The following is a 20,492-nucleotide window of genomic DNA, read 5'->3' as shown; positions in this document are numbered from 1 at the left end:
GTCGGTTCAGATTCTATTAATACTTTAAAATGCCCCAGGAGAGTGAAAAACCGGCTAATGTTAACACTGTTGTATAAAGAAAACATGCCATGTTCTCAATAATCATGACTTCATATAGTGAAAAACAAGTGATGAAAACTACGATCATAACAATCCTTTAAAAGCTTTGCATGTCCACTTTTCTATTCGCATATAAAATACTGTAGTAAAAATAAACTCCAAAAATCCAGGGTTTTTCATTTCCACAATAAAATAAAAAGGAAAAATGGTAAAATAAAACCAAGTAATACCGTTTGTCTTACAAATTATGATACACGTAAACTTTACAAACTGCATTCAAAGAGTAACAAACGCACACAAAACACAATTGAATAATTAAAACTGCCCCGAAGAGAACACGGAAAGATAAATTTTTAGTTTTCAAAAATCTAAAATGTTTCCACCTAGATAAATAATGAAAAATAGAAAAATTATTTTATATGAAATTTGCCCATCTCCGTAGTGAAGTGGTAACGCCTTTCATCCGGAAGTTCTGGGTTCGAATCCAAGTCAGGAATGGTATTTTTCATACGCTACAAATTTCCATTTTCATATTACACGTACAAACTTCTTCGTTGAATTAATTCATCAGACAAAAAAAAAATGTGAATACGAATATATTATTATTTAAGTAATATAAGCTGTATCGATTGAAAAAATAATTCCAAAATTGTTGGTTTTGTGCATAGCTGTCGGCATCATTATTTAACAAACAAAATGATATTAAAAACAACTTTTTAATATCTTACTGCAGAACGTTTCTAGGCTCCGATGCGAACGAAAACACTTAAAGAATTGTTTTCATAAAATCCTGTCGGTTTCAAAAGTTTGCAAATTCAAATATTTTTAAAAACCAAAGTAATGTTTGTAAGAAATATTCAAGCTAGGACAAACAAATGGGACTGCCAAAAAAAAGTTATGGCTGGTGAAAAGCTAACCAATTTTATTACTTGTAAAAATTCCATACATCAAATAAATTAATTTTTAGAGTTTCTGAATATTATTTGAGTAAATAAATACGTAGATATACATTCTTTGTTGGTAAATAAAAATCTTAAGTGTTGCTAGCTTCGGTAACAAAAAATAAATAAAACCCTTAAAAAATTGTCAACTTGACCCCAAACGTATAAAACAATTTTAAACAAAGTACAATAAAAAAAAAAAAAAATAAATAATGGAAGTTATTCAAAATTAACTAAACCTTATAGGAAAATGAATTTAAGAAATAGTAAAAAAAAAAAAAAAAATTAAACGCACCAGTAAATAAACTGACCAAAGTGCTTAAACCACATAAGCAAAATAATAAATCACATAAGACTAATTCAAAGAATCCAACGCGATATGAATTATGTACAATGCTGTACATCTAACCTAACCACGCACACAGATACTGAACCTATTCCCGCTTCTTTTTTTTTACGCGCGTAACCATCAGATACACGAGTAACATGAACTTTTAAATACAAGCTTGCTTGACTTCATTACAAAAAAATACGTATCACCTTTTCCCGCAATATTACAACTTTTAGCATATAATAATTATGTAGGTATTATTAATCGCCACTGATTTTATTATTAACTAAAACATAGTTGCAATAATAAGTTTTAAAAATTATTAAATTAATACAATAAAACTAAAAATAACTCCTATCTATAATCAGAAAAGTAAAATTTCTATCTTTTAATGCTATTAATACATAAATGAATTTAAATTCAATAGTCACAAAACGTCATTCTCCCATTAATTTAAAAGTTTTATATTTTATAATTAAACCTTGTTTTAAAACCGTCGTAAGACAGAATTTCATCGGGCAGCTTATGAAGAGACCGGACTAAATTTCTGCTTTTTTGCAAAACAAAAATTAAGTAACAACAATTCATCTTTACGTCCCGATTAGGGTATTACTCGTCCGAAAAAATTTATTTCAAATAAAGTCACAAATAAGCCCGGTTCTGACGACACAATTTCTACAAAAATCTTTCTATAAACCTTAAACATAAATGGGTTTGGGGACAGATTATTTATTCTACAAAATATTCACGTACCCAAATCAAAAGGCCTCTAAATCCACGTGAACAGATGTGAACTGTGAAAACATTATTACTGTTAGTATAACTTTATTATTAAAAATAGCCAAGGCAATAAAATAATTTTCATGATCAATGATCTTATCATCAGTTAATATTTATTTTTGATATAATTTAATATTACGATGTTAATTAGGTCTATATTTAGGATAAATCTGGCATAATTTTTACAAAATAAATGCACAACAATTATAGTAAATAAATACATTACTTTGTGTCAATGTATCAGCGCACGTACGCACATTCTCGCAATTTGTTAAAATTGCTTGAAACAGATAACAGGTACAAAATTGTAAAAACTCATTTATTTAAAGACGATTAAAATTCTCGCTGTTAAAATATGTAGAATACAACACATTCCGCTGATAATATAGCCCATTACACGGGTAAAAATGTATATAAATTTCTATTGAACATTTATTATCCGTTCGTTCATGATTTTTTTCTATTGAAAATGACTTAGTAATACACGTCGGATGAAATTAAAAGTTTTTCCATATATATTACGCATATAAATTTGCACTAACAATATGTCGAGACAAAACTCGCACTGCTTTCCTGCGTAGGCTGGCGCGCATTTCGGCAACTACACATTAAAAATCCCTCGTTATCAAATTCGAATTTAGGGGAAATCATTAAACTCAAAGCTAATGAATCCACATTTTCCAGTAGGACACAAGAAATTTCTTGTATTTCATTTTCGATTGAAAAACTGGTATGTTAAGTAATCTATACAACATATTGTATATTCAGGATAGTCTCTTTTAGCTGCGGTCTTATGTCTTGACAAAATCAAATGTAATATGGCATACATTAGAAAAATAAATTAATACAATTTGTAAAAATCGTAAAGTTTAGATAAGTACAACAATACTACACTAAAATACGCCTACAAGCAGCTACAATTATTTCAAAGTAATGAAAGCCTTAACACGCTACTACATATCAGCCTATCGTAAAATTTACAAAACATATAAGAAAATATATGCACTCGCAGATTGTTATCCTGCCATTAAATTACATAACAGAAGACATAACAGAAGCTAGCTAAATACGGAATAAGGATGACAAACAAAAACCTTATTTCTCACCCTGCAACAGGAAATCAAAAATAATCTTTAAGATTCATAAAATGCAATTCTGTACAACATATTGAACATACAATTGAACAATGAAATGCAAAACTAATTATTTACTTTTTTCATCAAAGTTTCAAAGAAACTAATGGTGATGAAGATAAGCAATTAAATATTATTATTAGCAGAGTGTACCAACAAATTACTTTCTAATGAAGCAGATATGAACTGCGCTCGTCGAGGCATAAATGCATCACATTAAATACAAAACGGATAATCTATCTGAAAAAAAAAACGCACAATACAAAAACCCCAGAACATATTATTATTGCTGAAAGAAAAACTAGACGTTCAACCAATCATTTTTAAATAAAAGAATAACAAACAGTAAAATGCACGATAACTAACAAACCTTAACGTACCAAATTGGAGAATCGGTACTTTCATTCAGCGGTCTAGCAGAGCAACTTCACCAAAATTACCGACCACTTGACTGAACGAATCACAACCGTCTGTGGAGTATGAAGTCACCAGCGCTACCGACTTTCTTCTCATTGGTTCCCCCTCTTCAAACTCCCTTCCACAAAACAGTTCCAACTCCCACCTACTTGGTGGAAAGGAAATTAATTATCAACCAAGAACCGATAACGTACCTTCTAGCCACACTTCGTACGTCACGTAAATATAACTGACGCCAACAAAAAAAAGTTTAACGAACAACAGTATTTTTGTTCTAAGTAAATTGCCGAAGGGCATGTAAACGCAAATATACGAATTCATTAGCATCATACATGCAAGATGATTGAGACATACAAGTTTACAATTAATAGCATAATACTTCCTAATAGTAAAAATTTAGTTTAACTTTAGCTCGCCGACCCCACTTTTTGTCACTCTTATTAACTAAAACGAAACATTCATTCAACAAATAAAAACTTATTTGTAATAACGAATGAATTTTATATTAATTTTACAAAGTGTAGCAAAAATCAAAACCACAATAAATTTCAAAAACAAAACCAAACACATAATACTGAAATCTTGCTTGCAATCAGTAGCACTCAACTCCAGGACGAGAAAACATCTTGGAATAGAAGTGGTACAAATACACAAAAGATTACCATAATTTGTATAACTATGATCTTTCTTTTCCTCTTTAGCCTCCGGTAACTACCGTTTAGATAATACTTCAGAGGGTGAATGAGGATGATATGTATAAGTGTAAATGACGTGTAGTCTTGTACATTCTCATTTCGACCATTCCTGAGATGTGTGGTTAATTGAAACCCAACCACCAAAGAACACCGGTATCTACGATCTAGTATTCAAATCCGTGAAAAAATAACTGGCTTTATTAGGACTTGAACGCTGGAACTCTCGGCTTCCAAATCAGCTGATCTGGGAAGACGCGTTCACCACCAGACCAACCCGGTGGGTCGTATAACTATGATCTAACAGCATATTAAAAGTTACATTTCAAAAACTTTATTATGCCAAGATTTTTTTATTAGTTAGTGAGCAAACAACCAGAAAAGTAATTATCGGTACAGTTAAAAAAATCATACAGCACGACATCGTATTCAGACAAATAAAAAAATAATTAGTTATAAGTAAACTTAAAAAGAAAAATACAGAACAATTAGTTTAACTAGTCATGCATAAAAAATCTTAACTAGAATTCTATACAGAAGAATTGAGAGGAGAGTGGAAGAAGTGTTAGGAGAAGACCAATTTGGTTTCGGAAAAGTATAGGGACAAGGGAAGCAATTTTAGGCCTCAGATTAATAGTAGAAGGAAGATTAAAGAAAAAACAAACCAACATACATTGCGTTTATAGACCTAGAAAAGGCATTCGATAACGTAGACTGGAATAAAATGTTCAGCATTTTAAAAAAATTAAGGTTCAAATACTGAGATAGAAGAACAATTGCTAACATGTACAGGAACCAAACAGCAACAATAACAATTGAAGAACATAAGAAAGAAGCCGTAATAAGAAAGGGAGACCGATAAGGATGTTCCCTATCTCCGTTACTTTTTAATCTTTACATGAAACTAGCAGTTAATGATGTTAAAGAACAATTTAGATTTGGAGTAACAGTACAAGGTGAAAAAATAAAGATGCTACGATTTGCTGATGATATAGTAATTCTAGCCGAAAGTAAAAAGGATTTGGAAGAAACAATAAACGGCATAGATGAAGTCCTACGCAAGAACTATCACATGAAAATAAACAAGAACAAAACAAAAGTAATGAAATGTAGTAGAAATAACAAAGATGGACCACTGAATGTGAAAATAGGAGGAGAAAAGATTATGGAGGTAGAAGAATTTTGTTATTTGGGAAGTAGAATTACTAAAGATGGACGAAGCAGGAGCGATATAAAATGCCGAATAGCACAAGCTAAACGAGCCTTCAGTAAGAAATATAATTTGTTTACATCAAAAATTAATTTAAATGTCAGGAAAAGATTTTTGAAAGTGTATGTTTGGAGTGTCGCTTTATATGGAAGTGAAACTTGGACAATCGTAGTATCTGAGAAGAAAAGATTAGAAGCTTTTGAAATGTGGTGCTATAGGAGAATGTTAAAAATCAGATGGGTGGATAAAGTGACAAATGAACAGGTATTGCGGCAAATACATGAAGAAAGGAGCATTTGGAAAAATATAGTTAAAAGAAGAGACAGACTTATAGGCCACATACTAAGGCATCCTGGAATAGTCGCTTTAATATTGGCAGGACAGGTAGAAGGGAAAAATTGTGTAGGCAGTCCACGTTTGGAATATGTAAAACAAATTGTTAGGGATGTAGGATGTAGAGGGTATACTAAAGATGGACGAAGCAGGAGCGATATAAAATGCCGAATAGCACAAGCTAAACGAGCCTTCAGTAAGAAATATAATTTGTTTACATCAAAAATTAATTTAAATGTCAGGAAAAGATTTTTGAAAGTGTATGTTTGGAGTGTCGCTTTATATGGAAGTGAAACTTGGACAATCGTAGTATCTGAGAAGAAAAGATTAGAAGCTTTTGAAATGTGGTGCTATAGGAGAATGTTAAAAATCAGATGGGTGGATAAAGTGACAAATGAACAGGTATTGCGGCAAATACATGAAGAAAGGAGCATTTGGAAAAATATAGTTAAAAGAAGAGACAGACTTATAGGCCACATACTAAGGCATCCTGGAATAGTCGCTTTAATATTGGCAGGACAGGTAGAAGGGAAAAATTGTGTAGGCAGTCCACGTTTGGAATATGTAAAACAAATTGTTAGGGATGTAGGATGTAGAGGGTATACTGAAATGAAACGACTAGCACTAGATAGGGAATCTTGGAGAGTTGCATCAAACCAGTCAAATGACTGGAAAAAAAAAAGAAAAAAAAAGTATGACCATAAAATACTATACATTTTTGGAGTAACTAAAGCGGAAACATACATAAGACGTTTAAAGGGACTCACAAACCGAAGAAGTTGTAACCAATGATGGGTTTACGATTCACTAAGCAGGAAAATAAACTTCTATAAATACAAAAAAATATAAACAAATAAATACAAACAATAAAATTAATAAATAAGAAAAAATTTACATACATCTGCAAGTAATCAAGAATCTACTGAACAGGGCCGTGTAAAGGCTACACAGACTAAAAAATAACATAAAATCTTACTTTAAGTATCTGAAGTTTGTCAATTTCGGTCACATCACGTAAATTAATGCCGCAAAATAATCCGAAATAATTTACAGGAAAGATTTTTTGGTTTCTACATATTCCAATTTGCAGTAATTTACCGTTCGATACGTCGACACAGAACAAGTTAAAATACCGCGACAGCTGATAGGTTGAAGGCGTGGAGGTTATGAGATGGAAACCAACATCCGCATATAAAATATGTTAGCAAAATCAAGCAGAACTCTTCCGTTAATAGATAAGTACCAGAAATTTTTTAACACATCGTTATTGGCGTTAAACGTCAATATCCAAGCTATGATATCTTAGATCAATTTAAGAACTGCTGTATATCGACCCTGCATACATTCAAAGTACTCTAAAGAGAAAAGTAAGGATCTGATAGTAACGTAGTAACAACTGTAGTAGTCCCGCTATAACGCGGCTTGATATACTGCGGAACGGATTTAACGCGGATTATAACATGCCCCCAAAAAATATCTGAAAAAATAAAATAGGATGAAGAAATGCTAGTCACCCGACCACTGTATTCGATATCGATATAAAACCAACCATAAATCCTTTGAAATTCTCAACAGTACGCTTCTAATACAACATCTTTACATTAGTCACGACCAATTTTAAAGTAAATTTACCTCTCGAAATAACGTGGTTAGCCTATAACACAGGTGTCACTAAGTCCCCCGATAACCGCGTTACGCTGTACTTATAATTTATAATGAAAGAATCTACTTTTTAAAAATTATCATTTCCACCGGTAATTATAGAAGTATTCAAAATGGAGCAATTGACAGTATTGACAATATATTGTTGGTTATGTAGAAGAGGAAATAAAAAATATTGCTTAAAAAGTTACGCAACTTACGGAAGAATGTTTCCTTCTTTTGTTGCAGGTTTAATTGAGAAAAAATGGGTTACACAATGCAGCAGAGAATATTCATTGTCTCTCAATAAATTAGATGTGCCTGTTACACTCAAACCAAGAATGCCTTCACGGAAAAATATTGTGTGGATGCACCAAATAAGTCGCGGCTGTACGACAAGTTCCAAGAGACAAGGAATGTGGGAGACGCAGCCAAAAGTGGTCGACCGAAAGTGTTAACACCAAAAAAGTTGATCACGTACAAGCTGCATATTCCGTTAGACCAGACTGGCTAGATAGGCGTGCGACGCTTATCTAGTCAGTCTGGTCTCTCGGAGAGACCAGACTGAGCATTACCTAATGCTCACACGGCATCGCACAAGTGTTTAAAGATGCATTTGTACAAAATTCATGTTGTTCACGAGTTGTGACCTGCAGACACTGGAAAACGCGTAGCTTTCTGTCAGTGGTTCATGTAATCTGTAACGCCAGACGGGAAAGAACTCGACTATTGGTTTCCGTCCGACAAGGCGTGGTTCCACCTTGACGGATACGTGAATGCACAGAATTAAAGTATTTGGTGAACGGAAAATCTACATCAGCTGCACCGACAAAGGGTGGGTGTTTGATGTGCAAAATCACGTAGACGAATCTTCTCGATATTATTTCACGACAAAGTGAAAAGCGAGCGCTAAATACAAATGGTGCAACAGTTTGTCAATATTATACCTGAAGACCGGCTACAGTACACGTGGTTTCAGCAGGAAAATGCTAGCGCTTACACAGCCAACAATACTATGACTTTTTTGGATCAGTGTTTTCGTGGATAAATGATTTCGAAGGGGTTGTGGCCCCCGGTCTCCTGATTTATCTCCTCCTGTCTTTTCTTGTGGGGATACCTTAAAGATGCCGATTACAAAACTCATCCTCAAACCATTCCCGAATTTCAAAGCGAAACTGAACGATGTATCATTTAAAGTAGTTCACTCACTGAAAACTGACTGATCCAAATTTCGAAAAAGCTTCAGTCAGATATAGTGACGGCACTTTAATAAATTTAAAGTCTCTAAATTTCTGTAACCCGTTTTAAAATAAAACGAATTTATTAACGTAATCCTCAAAACAGATTTAAGCAGAAGATGAGGAAGATATTGGCCATGCGTTAGTGGACCGGTATAAAAAGTGCGGCCTGTGTCTCAGTATTAGTATAGTGAAGTATACGGCGCCCCTTCAAGTACATGGTGATGGAAGCTACTAGAAAAGATTTGGTCACAGCCATAGGATTTATTAAATTAGTACAGGAGACAAAACATTCGGGAGTAATTTGTATCTGACGGTCGAAATGAGTGTGATATATTTGGCGGCGAATAAATCGAGACCAGCTACGAATACGAAAGCCACATCCTTTTTTTTGGAATAATATTGGTAGGAAAAAAGTTTGATGTTTAAGAAGGTTAAAGAAATATTTAAAAGGTTGATAAAAAATTGCTAGTAAGCATTGTAAAATACGGTGTTCAGGTTTTGACTGTGAAAAAAACTGTAAACAGATGTGAGATCAATGGAATCAATATACATTGATGCAAGATCACGCGCGTTTTGACGCCCTATTGAGAAAATTAAAAGAATACTGACGGTGCAGAAGAGTGAGAATAGCATATGGATTTAAAAGAGAGGAAACTGTTACTGTAGTTCGGTTGCTCAATGTGAATTTCAAAGGGAAAGTGTGCCAAAACGTGTACTTTGAATGGCTACCAGCTGAACATAGAAGAGGCAGACCGAGGTAGTAAAGGTTGAATCTTGCAACGGAAAGGAGAGGCATAGACGCCAACTAATGGGAAAACCGCCAGATATGGGTGTACAGAGTACGAGAAGCGATCGATTGGGTTGTAAATCCCCACCATAAGTAAAAGTAAGTAAATTTGTTAATTTTTTTTTTAAGTTGATTATATTAAAAGTATTAACATGAACTTATGTCTACACCATATCTAATAAGATGTTTGCTCACTTGTAGTTTTAAACAATCTTTAAAAAAAATGACAGAAAATCTTTCCAAATGGAAATTCTGAAAACAAAACACGTAAACTGAAGTTTATAGATAGTTCTCAACAAAAAATTTGAGGATTACACTGTATCCATTTGCAGCATTTTTTGAGAATTAAAATAAATTATTGAACTTGGAAACATCACAAAAAAAAAACAAAAAACTACTAACACCCCTCATTCATAATGTTTCCAGTCTCAATCTCAAAAAAAAAAACATTGTCTAGCCACAAACACAGAAATAATTATCGTAACTTGTAATAAATAAAATTTTAACTTTTTATCAGTAACTAAGTAAAAGTACATTCTGATCCCCCTAGGGGAAGACACCCGTCTTGTGACAATCTCGGACGCCACACTAACCCCTCCGTTTTTAACCCTGATGAGCTTTACCGGAAGTTGTCTTTTAAACCCTCTAAAGTTGATAACACAGTCATCAGTTTGGACTCCGTCAGGACGCCACCGATGGAAGTGTCTCACCGATCCAAACGCCTCTGCAGACATTTCTATCAGTGTATTGACACAACCTATTATCGCCTTCGTATGGCTTCTTCCAACCACGACACCTACCATAACTTACAAGAATTCAACGATCAGATTATCCTATTCACGGTAGCTCGATCCCCGTACCTTCCTCTAACACCGAACGTTTCACACATAAGCTCTTCCTATATCTAACTTCAATTAGACTATGCGTTCAGATCATTATTTGATTGAGTCTTAACACCAAAAATACTATCCTCATACCATCAAAACAAGCGTTGATCGCAACGACAATTTTGTCTTGCAATTCTCTTGATTTACTTAAAAACCTAGAAACAGATTTACAAATTCAATTCCCCCTCTATTGAAAACATACCCTATCTCTCTTTGCTCTGGTCCGCTTTCAGAAGTGAGGTTAATACCTATACCCTCCCACAGCACAGCTCCATCCGAGATTTTTCCAGAAACTTATTCTCATCCTATCAGCGAATATCTCAGCTAACCGGGGCTCGATGCCAAAATGCCTACCTTGACGAAGTAAGCACCGAGGCGGGTCCCTAGCCAACCGGGTTGCTATTTTATCTATACTTCTATAACAGCATCAAACCCCTACTACTGTCTTACTAAATATCGTGGAAAGCAAGAAGAAAAAAAGGCACGATTTAAAAAACATCAACAATTCTACGATTAGTTAAAATCAAATTCAGAGCATTTAAAAACCGTACAGAAAAATCTATAGCACTACATTAAATTTAAATTTTACAAATGTGTGTACATGATCTAACCACAGTTGTAAGCGATCTATTATGAAAAACAAGTCACGCCGAAAACGTCATAGCCATCCTCCAAAATAGTAAACGTTCCATATTTAGGAAAAACGAAAATTGAAATGGTTTTACTGAGCGGAATATGTCAGTAAGCTACGCCCACCAAAATGTAGGCAATATCCCGCTGGAAAGACTAAAAGTCTTTTCACCGCAAAAAAATAGGCGCATAATGAATATCACTTCTCTCAGAGAATACAACTCTGATCGTAACCGCATGGGTCACAGTCATATTAAATACATCGATATCTATAGTAAAGAAAGCATCATATTTGCTGATTCTAATAATTTGGAAAATATTTCTGACGAAGTAGATTTTGCACGCTGTGCAAAGCCGTTATATTTATAACAAATAAACTCGCGCGCTTTATATAAATTTTAAAAAATATGTCATTACCATGAGTTGTATATTTTCTTGTTTTTTTTTTCACGCAAAAACGAAAGAATCAATTTTAACGAAACATTTAAGATTAACTCACCTTGCCCCGACTGAAATATTAACTTTAAATATTTACAGGAAATCCACCACCTAACGAAGAAACGTTATTAATTTTATTTATATTTTGATTTACAGGTTTAGGAAAATCAACAATCTGGGATACTGCCAGCGATCGTTACGGGATTAGAAACTTAGCAACAACTGTATATAAATTGCGGCCCAACGAGATTAGCGATACAGACGCATGACTGTCCTCAATTATAGAATGTATAGATAATTTATTTGATCAACAGTAAATGTAATGAACCCGTGAAGCGGATCACACGAAAAGTCTTGGACCGATCACGAAGAAACATCCAATGGAATCATCTTTCTTTGACCAATTGGTTAAGCCGAACTAAATGGAAACAGTAGTATACTACAGATGTTCTAAGGCAGATATATTTTAATGACTTTGTTTCTATAAATTATACACGATTGATACAAAAATCTATTTACATAAAAGACAGTCTTCGTTTTGTGTGTACACTAATAACTCAAAAAACTGCTTAACCGATTTCGCAATTTATTATTACTTTACATGTCGCGAGTGTTTACATGACATTAGTTCCGTATATTTGTTAGCTTGCCATGAGATGCTTGTTATGTGTAGGAATGACTATACACTCAAATTAAGCAATAGCGAAGCATTGCCGGGTCCACTAGCATTTTATAAAATTTACAACGATGATCTTATAATTTATCCTTTACTCTTCCCTTTCTACAGCCGTCATTACCTGTCCAAAACTTTAGGTCGGTTTAAACGCGAATAGTTAAATAATTCAAACGCTAAAAAATTAATAAGTAAAAATATTATTATCCGTAACAATTTACAAATGAATATTACGAAATTCAAATAGCGCAATTGGCTAATCTAAGTTAAAAAAAAAAAATAGCTTTTACCGTTGGAACTAGCTGCCTAATTAGTAAGAACCGATAGGATGAAATGCTAATTAGTAATTTAAATGGTAAAGGTAAAAAAAGTGTAATTTATAATGGCTATTAATGTTGTGCTACAAGGACAAATCATTTTCCAACGATAAATGAAGACATAAAAACTAATTATCGAGAAAATAATCTACTTAGAAAATTTTGACATAGAACAGTGAACTGATAAAATCATTTTAAATGAGAACAGAAAATTGATAAAACTGAAATTTACCGAACGTTTAACAAGTTTAACCTAACGGTTTTAGATAATAAAAAAAGGTAGATCAGACCCTAAAAAAAGCGAAAGAAAAGATTTTTACCTATTTTAACAAGTAAAAATAAATTATAAAACGTTTATTGAAAAAAAATTATTTAATTTTTTTGAAAACTGTGTAGAGTGAGAAGCGTGATAATTATTTTTAGAGCGAAGGAAACGTAAATGTAGTTTCAGAATTTTTAAGAAAGAAAACAGAAATTTCATTACAGTCGTATTAAAAGCACTGATGACAATGTTTTATGATAACGATATTTAATTCCCTATATTTTGTTTCTTAAAAACTAATTATGTATTTTTAAACGAATGTGATCGCGTAATTGTCATTATAACAAGAAAACTTAATAATCAGAGACCATCATCAAAGGAGATAAGAAAGTACAAATGGTTACAGAATAATAAATACCCAGAAAGAACGCATCACATTAATGTTGTCAACCAGAATTAATTGTTGTCAATCGGCGTTAAAACGTTTTGTTATAAAAATGACGAGTAAAATGTCTATTTAAAACCAATAACTAACGGCCCGTAGATTACAAAGATAAAAAAAATCAATATATTTATAATTTACCATAAATATTTTTTTTTTTAAACAGACGATAATATTTATCATCTATTTAATTGCGAAGTATTATAAGACATACAATAACCAGAAAACATTTTTTTTTTTTTACGAAGTGATTATAAATCATAATAAGATAATTTCAAAACCTTATCGGCTCAATGAAGCGTAAATAAGTTAAACCAGACAAAACTCGACGGCTAATGGAGAATTCGTTACCACAGTTTTTATCTAAGCTTAGATTGGACGTAAAATTCAGCTTTTATACAGGATTTCAAAACAAATCGAATAAAATAAATAAACGACTTACTAGTGTAGTTTATTTCTTGTGTCACAATTATGTTTTTTGTAATAAATTACAAAAAAATCGTTAAAAAACTACTTAAAATGATATTCGTATATTCCATGCTTATCGAATTTAAACAAAATCGGTAAACAAAAATTTGTTTATGTATAACTTCCGCATTTAAAGTATTGCAGCCTGTATTAAAAAAAAAATATATATATATATATATATATATATATTATAAACAAATTTTATAATTATTAAACTGACTTCAAATGTATCTAAAATAAATAAATGTATCATGTACATCAAGCTAGGCGAGTCAAAAATAAAATTTATAAGACTTTAAAAACTGGATGTCATGAGATATAAATACCTAATCCCAGCACCTCCGAATCGGATTTTGTAATTGCTACTAACTACAACTACAAGCTACTTTATACTGCAGGATGGCACATAATTCTTGTAACGGGCAAGGTTTCCTTAAAGAAAACTTAATTTAAGGTTCGTATTTAATACCTCCGGAGAAAAATAGTTTGTTACAGGATAAGTTCAAGGACAATCCAGAAAAACTGTTTATGGATGTAATATTTACTCAGCTTTTATACAGATAAACAAATAATTTTACTAACTATACATGTTAAGGGATTTCAAAACTTATCAAACAAAATAAAGTATTAGTTAAGAACAAGTTAAGTACTTGCTTGTCCTTTAACTTATGGAATACATACAAATCTTATGTATTTATGGTAAAGAGCTTTCAAAACACACCTTTTGGTGATTACCGTAACCTTCTAACTTCTTTTCTTCTTTCTTTTACATGTTAGCCTCCGGGAATTACCGTTCAGGTATGATTTCAGAGGATGATATGTATGAGTGTAAATGTGTACCTTGTACGGTCTCAGTTCGACCGTTCCTGAGATGTGTGCTTAATTGAAACCCAACCACCAAAGAACACCGGTATCCACGATCGACTATTCGAATCCGTATAAAAGTAACTGACTATTAGTACTTGAACGCTGAAACTCTTGACTTTCAAAGACGCGTTCACCTCTAGACCAACCCGGTGGGTTACCTTCTAACTTAGATGCTTCAAATTTTACGGGGTAATTTGTATTTTATAAATAACCCAAAATTGACCTATTTTTTTTATAAACAGATAATTATTTCTTGAAAAATATTTTACTTATAAGCCTAATTGTGATATCATTTTAAAGTTGCTTTTGTTTAGTTTTTTACTGAATAACTGCAAAAAATTAAAAAAGATTATTTTCGAGTTGAATGGGCTTAAGTGATTTTCAATTTCTTATCAATTTTAAGTTGACAGATTTTTCAAGCAGGATATTTTTTTTTAAAACGCACCAATCATTTCTAAATTGTCAAGCATACCAACTGCTATTAAAAATGTTAAGTTTGCACTCTTATCAGCTTATTCCCACCAAAACTGTAATGAAAAATAACATCATTTTCTTTGACGTTAGTGTAATGATAAGTTATTCCATTAACAACGGGAAAGAAAAGTGTTAGTGTAGAAGTTAAATAGCAAGTGATCGGTCTCTGGAAAGCAAATAAAACGTACAGAGACATTGCAGAACAATTAAAAATATCAACATGTGTACAGGAAGTCGTTAAAAAATAACGTAATCAAGAAACTGTTGTTGATCTTCCTCGATCTGGTCGACCAAGAAAACCTTCAACGAGGCAAGACAGAGCTATCATAAAGATATCAAAAGTAAATCGGTCTGCAAGTTTGCCTGATATAGAAACAGAAGTAGCAGAACATTATGATGTTCAAATTAGTACTGCCACACTTTCCAGACGTTTAAAAGAAGCTGGATTGGAATCACATTTAGCAATACCAAAGCCTCTTTTAAGCACTTTTCATAAATCTAAATGTCGTCAGTTTTGTAAAGAAAGGAAGAACTGGTTGAAAGAAGCTTAGCAAAGGGTTGCATTTTCCGATGAAAGCAGATTCCAGCTGTATTCAAATCAAAAAATTAGGGTCAGACAAACAAAAACCGAAACGTTTCTACCAGCCTGAATCATTCCGCTGTGCAACAAGGTGGAGACGCTGACTTGGTATGAGGTTGCATAACGTCAGAAGGTCAGACACAATAAAATCATGGATGGGGGCAATGAACAGCGTAGAATATATATAAAAAAACAAAGGAAGAAGAATTCATGCTTCCTATTATTCATAACCTGTTGGGTGAGAATTTCATCTTCCATCAGGACAACGCGCGTTGTCATAAATCAGGAGCTACCAAGGCATGTTTGATGCAAATTATGTCGAAGTTTAAGTCCTGACTTAAATTCAATTGAAAATTTATGGAATTGGATGGTACTGCAGGTGGCTAAAAGAAAACCAAAAAATAAGGCTGAATTACGACTTCAAGTTGCACGTCTGTGGCAACAGGTGACGAAAGATCAATGCTTGAAATTAATTGACTCAATGCCTGACAGAGTAGCGGCATGCCTACAATCATAGGTCATACACAATACTAAATGTTTAAAAAATGATGTAGCATTACTTCTGTAATTTTTTATTGATATATTACTTAATGTGAAATAATAGTTTTGCCAAGAAATATTGATTCTTTGTTTTTTGTTTTTTTTAAACTTCTCCTTAAACTTATGAAAGGTACTGTAGGTGTTTGACCAGGTTAATTCGACAAGTTGATCAGGATGCGGTTCTCTCATCTTCGGTATAACTAACTCGACTACTGCGGAATTTTGAGTAAAATAGATACCCATCGCTTTGAGGTAGCCTGAAGCACTCTGAGATGTGGTTTCTACTTTTATTAAATTATTCTTATTCCAACTTTCCCGTTACGTTGGAAAGTTTTTTTTTTGGGGGGGGGGGGAGGGGCGAAAAACGCCTGTGCATTATCATCGGCCGGAATTTTTTTTTAATAAAAAGGTAAAATAACACTAAAATAATAAAACTAAATAAGGCTTAAAACTAATATAAATGATATAATAAAAAAATTAAAACTAAGTTAAAACAAAAGTTATAAAGGTGAAATAAAACTCAAAACTAATATCACAGATGGAGTCTTTAAAATATAAAAGCTAAAATAATAGAAAAGGAAACTATATAAAATTTAACTAATTCCGATAGGGAGTGCAAAAGGCTCCCTACTCGGATAATAAAATTAAAGACATAGAACCAAAAAAATTAAAATTGAAAGCAAGGGAAAAAAATTATCAAAAACTCTCCTAGTATAAAAAAAACATATATAACATACGCTGGAAAGTGGTCGCAGTAAACTGAAGATGACCCTCGACCAATAAGGGCTTCGACATCAACTGATGATACCCGCGTTCAGAAAATCAGCGATCTAGTGCGCGCAAATCGTCGATTGACTGTGAAGAGAACTTGCAAAACAGGTTAGCATCTAAATTGGATCATGCCATGACATTTTGACTGAAGAACTGAACATGCATCGAGTTGCAGCAAACGAGTTCGTTCCTCGTTAGATGACCGAACAGCAGAAAGAACATCGAGTGTACGTTTGTCGGCAACTATTTGAACAAGCTGATCACAATGAAACATTCATGAAAAGAATCATAAAGGGAGACGAAAGCTGGGATTACGGTTACGACATCGAGACAAAAGTTCAATTTTCACAATGGACTGGCAAAGAATTTCCACGCCCCAAGAAAGCACGTCAGTCTCGATCCGATGTCAAAGTGATGCGCTCTGTTTTTTCGATTTTAATGGAATTGTGCGTTTTCAATTCTTGTTTCAAGGCGAAACAGTGAACCGCGCGTACTATCAAGGTGTTTTACAACGGTTACGCGAAAAAATCCGCAAAAAGAGAACACAGTTATGGCAAGACAACTCATGATTTCTTCACCACGACAATGCTACCACACACTCAGGTTTGTAAACTCATCAATTTTGTGCCAAAAATCAGACGACTGTCCTCCCTCAGCTTCCTTACTCGCCAGATCTAGCTCCTTGCGATTTTTTTCTTATTTCTGAAATTAAAATCAGTGATGAAAGGACGCTGTTTCGGACTATTGATGACATTAAAGCAATTCGTCACGGACCTTAAAGGCCATTTCAAATGAAGCTAGCCAAGACTGCTTCGCAAAATGGACACTCCGCTGGGTAAAATGTGTGAATAGGGGAAAGGAGTACTTTGAAGGGGACAAGGACAATAATCTGTAAAATTAATAATAAAGATTAAAAAATAAAAGTTTGGTTATTTTCTGACAGATCTGTAAATGCGTATGTAATAAATAAACACGGTAGAGAAAAAGTATCCTACAAATTTTTGAATTTATTTTTAATATTATCGAATCTATTCAATTACTTTTCTTTTAACTATGAAAGAAAAGGCTTCTCATTATCGGTTGAGGCTTCGCCTTAAAAACAATTTTGTCTCTGCGGTAGTTCTTCGATGAGATCGCTTCATTCAATTCATCGATCAAGTCGAGATTCTCAGCTCTTCTGTAATGATGGATCTGGTCACCGCTAAACTACACTAAGACGACCGTAACGGTGTACAGAGACTAACCTGAATAAGCGTGAAACTAAAGGAAGGCTCAACAATTGCAAACCAGGCAAGTCGCTTTACTAAGGAAGTTTAATTCAAACTTGTTTTAATTCTAATATAGTTAAGTTTATTTTATATTACTAACTAGACCCATTTTACTCGTAGTTTGGCCGTAAGATTAATAGTAGAAAGTAGAAGGAAGATTAAAGATAAACAAACCAACATACTTAGCATTTATAGACCTAGAAAAGGCATTCGATAACGTAAGACTGGAATAAAATGTTCAGCATTTTAAAAAAATTAGGGTTCAAATACAGAGATAGAAGAACGATTTCTAACATTTACAGGAACCAAACACCAACAGTAACAATTAAAGAACATAAGAAAGAAGCCGTAATAAGAAAAGAAGTCCGACAAGGATGTTCCCTGTCCCCGTTACTTTTTAATCTTTACACATAAAACTAGAAGTTAAAGAACAATTTAGATCCGGAGTAACAGTACAAGGTGAAAAAATAAAGATGCTACGATTTGCTGATGATATAGTAATTCTAGCTGCGAGTAAAAAGGATTTAGAAGAAACAATGAACGGCATGGATGAAGTCCTACGCAAGAACTACCGCGTGAAAATAAACAAGAAGAAAACGAAAGTCATGAAATGTAGTAGAAATAATGAAGATGGACCACTGAATGTGAAAATAGGATGAGAAAAGGTTATGAAGGTAGAGGAATTTTGTTATTTGGGAAGTAGAATTACTAAAGATGGATGAAGCAGGAGCGATATAAAATGCCGAATAGCACAGGCGAAACGAGCTTTCAGTCAGAAAAATAATTTGTTTACATCAAAAATTAATTTAAATGTGAGGAAAACATTTTTGAAAGTATATGTTTGGAGCGTCGCTTGGATGGAAGTGAAACTTGGACCATCGGAGTACCTGAGAAGAAAAGATTTAAGCTTTTGAAATGTGGTGCTATAGGAGAATGTTAAAAATCAGGTGGGTGGATAAAGTGGCAAATGAAGAGGTGTTGCGGCAAATCGATGAAGAAAGAAGCATTTAGAAAAATATAGCTAAAAGAAGAGACAAGACTTATAAGCCACATATTAAGGCATCCTGGAATAGTCGCTTTAATATTAGAGGGTCAGGTAGAAGGAAAAAATTGTGCACGCAGGCAACGTTTGGAATACGAAAAATAAATTGTTACGGATGTAGTGGGTATACCGAAATGAAACGACTAGTACTAGAAGATAGGAGAGCTGCATCAAACCAGTCAAACCACTGAAGACAAAAAAAAGTAAGAAATATATTATTTAAAAAATTAATTAGTATGCATATTAATTAATAATAAAAATTGTTTGTTTTTTTTTGAAAGTGAATTACCAAAAAAAATGTTTAATGAAAAATTTCAAAAACAGTGTATTTAGTCCCTAATTGTGTGCCTTACGTTTCTACCCTTAAAAAAAACACAGATTTTGTTCTTTTTTTTATTCAGGTTTGGTTAATTTTGTTCTCATCTGTATTCCTTTCTGTTTTAATCTTTTAACCTTAGCATATTTACTAAATCCGTCAGCTATCTGTAAATTATATATTTAAATTTTTCTCTTCATCTATAGTGTTTATCTTCAGCAAATCCCTATCACCAAATTAACTGAAACTGGATGTTTTCACACCTACTTCGTCTCTTATACAAGATCTTCCACAAATTTCTCTCCTTGTCTACTTTAATTTCGAATAATATACACCTACCTTTCTTTTTCCTATTTAGCTTCCGGTAATTACCGTTAAAGTATTACTTCAGAGGATGATATGTATGAGTGCAAATGAAGTGTAATCTTGTAGTCTCAGTTTGACCATTCCTGCGATGTGTGGTTAATTGAAATCCAACCACCAAAGAACACCGGTATCCACGATCTAGTATTCAAATCCGTGTACAAATAATAACTGACTTTACTAGGTAGGACTTGAACGCTGGAACTCTCGACTTTCAAATCAACTGATTTGAGAAGACGCGTTTACCACTAGACCATCCCGGTGGGTTTTATTATACACCAACCTAATTTTTTTAATTCTGGAAAATTAAATTTCAAAGGCCTCTATTTTTTTCCTCCTGTTTTTCCTCATTTCCCACGTTGCATAACCGTAAAACGCAACATTCTCCAGAATATTTTATCTTAATCTTAAAACTTCAACTATTAATAAAATCAACAACCTATTCTATAAGTGATTACGGAAACGATTTTTAGTTATTCGATTGTAAATACAAAAACGTTTGTTATTCATCAAGTTTATTAGACTTTTTTTTTCAAAATGATTAAATAAGAATTTAAAAAAGATGAATAAAAAAAAAATAATACGTAA

The 20,492-nt window shown here is 33.1% G+C and overlaps 1 protein-coding gene across 3 annotated transcripts in view; it reads right to left on the bottom strand.

Annotated features, from left to right (window-relative positions):
- LOC142319004 (uncharacterized) overlaps positions 1 to 20,492 on the bottom strand; it is a 267,597-nt gene that overhangs the window by 135,750 nt on the left and 111,355 nt on the right. Inside the window, exon 1 of one of the 3 annotated variants that reach the window (XM_075355790.1) lies at positions 3,626 to 3,717. The exons of 1 other annotated variant lie outside the window; for it this stretch is intronic. The gene's annotated coding sequence lies outside the window, so the exon portion shown is untranslated. Of the gene's footprint in view, positions 1 to 3,615; positions 3,718 to 20,492 lie in introns of those variants that run through there. One more of the 3 variants, XM_075355791.1, reaches the window with a different exon arrangement.

This window comes from Lycorma delicatula, chromosome 2, assembly GCF_047948215.1.
Source record: "Lycorma delicatula isolate Av1 chromosome 2, ASM4794821v1, whole genome shotgun sequence".
Taxonomy (NCBI): domain Eukaryota; kingdom Metazoa; phylum Arthropoda; class Insecta; order Hemiptera; family Fulgoridae; genus Lycorma; species Lycorma delicatula.
The sequence above is the reverse complement of the archived record's forward strand: the minus strand, read 5'-3'. Positions and strand labels throughout refer to the sequence as shown.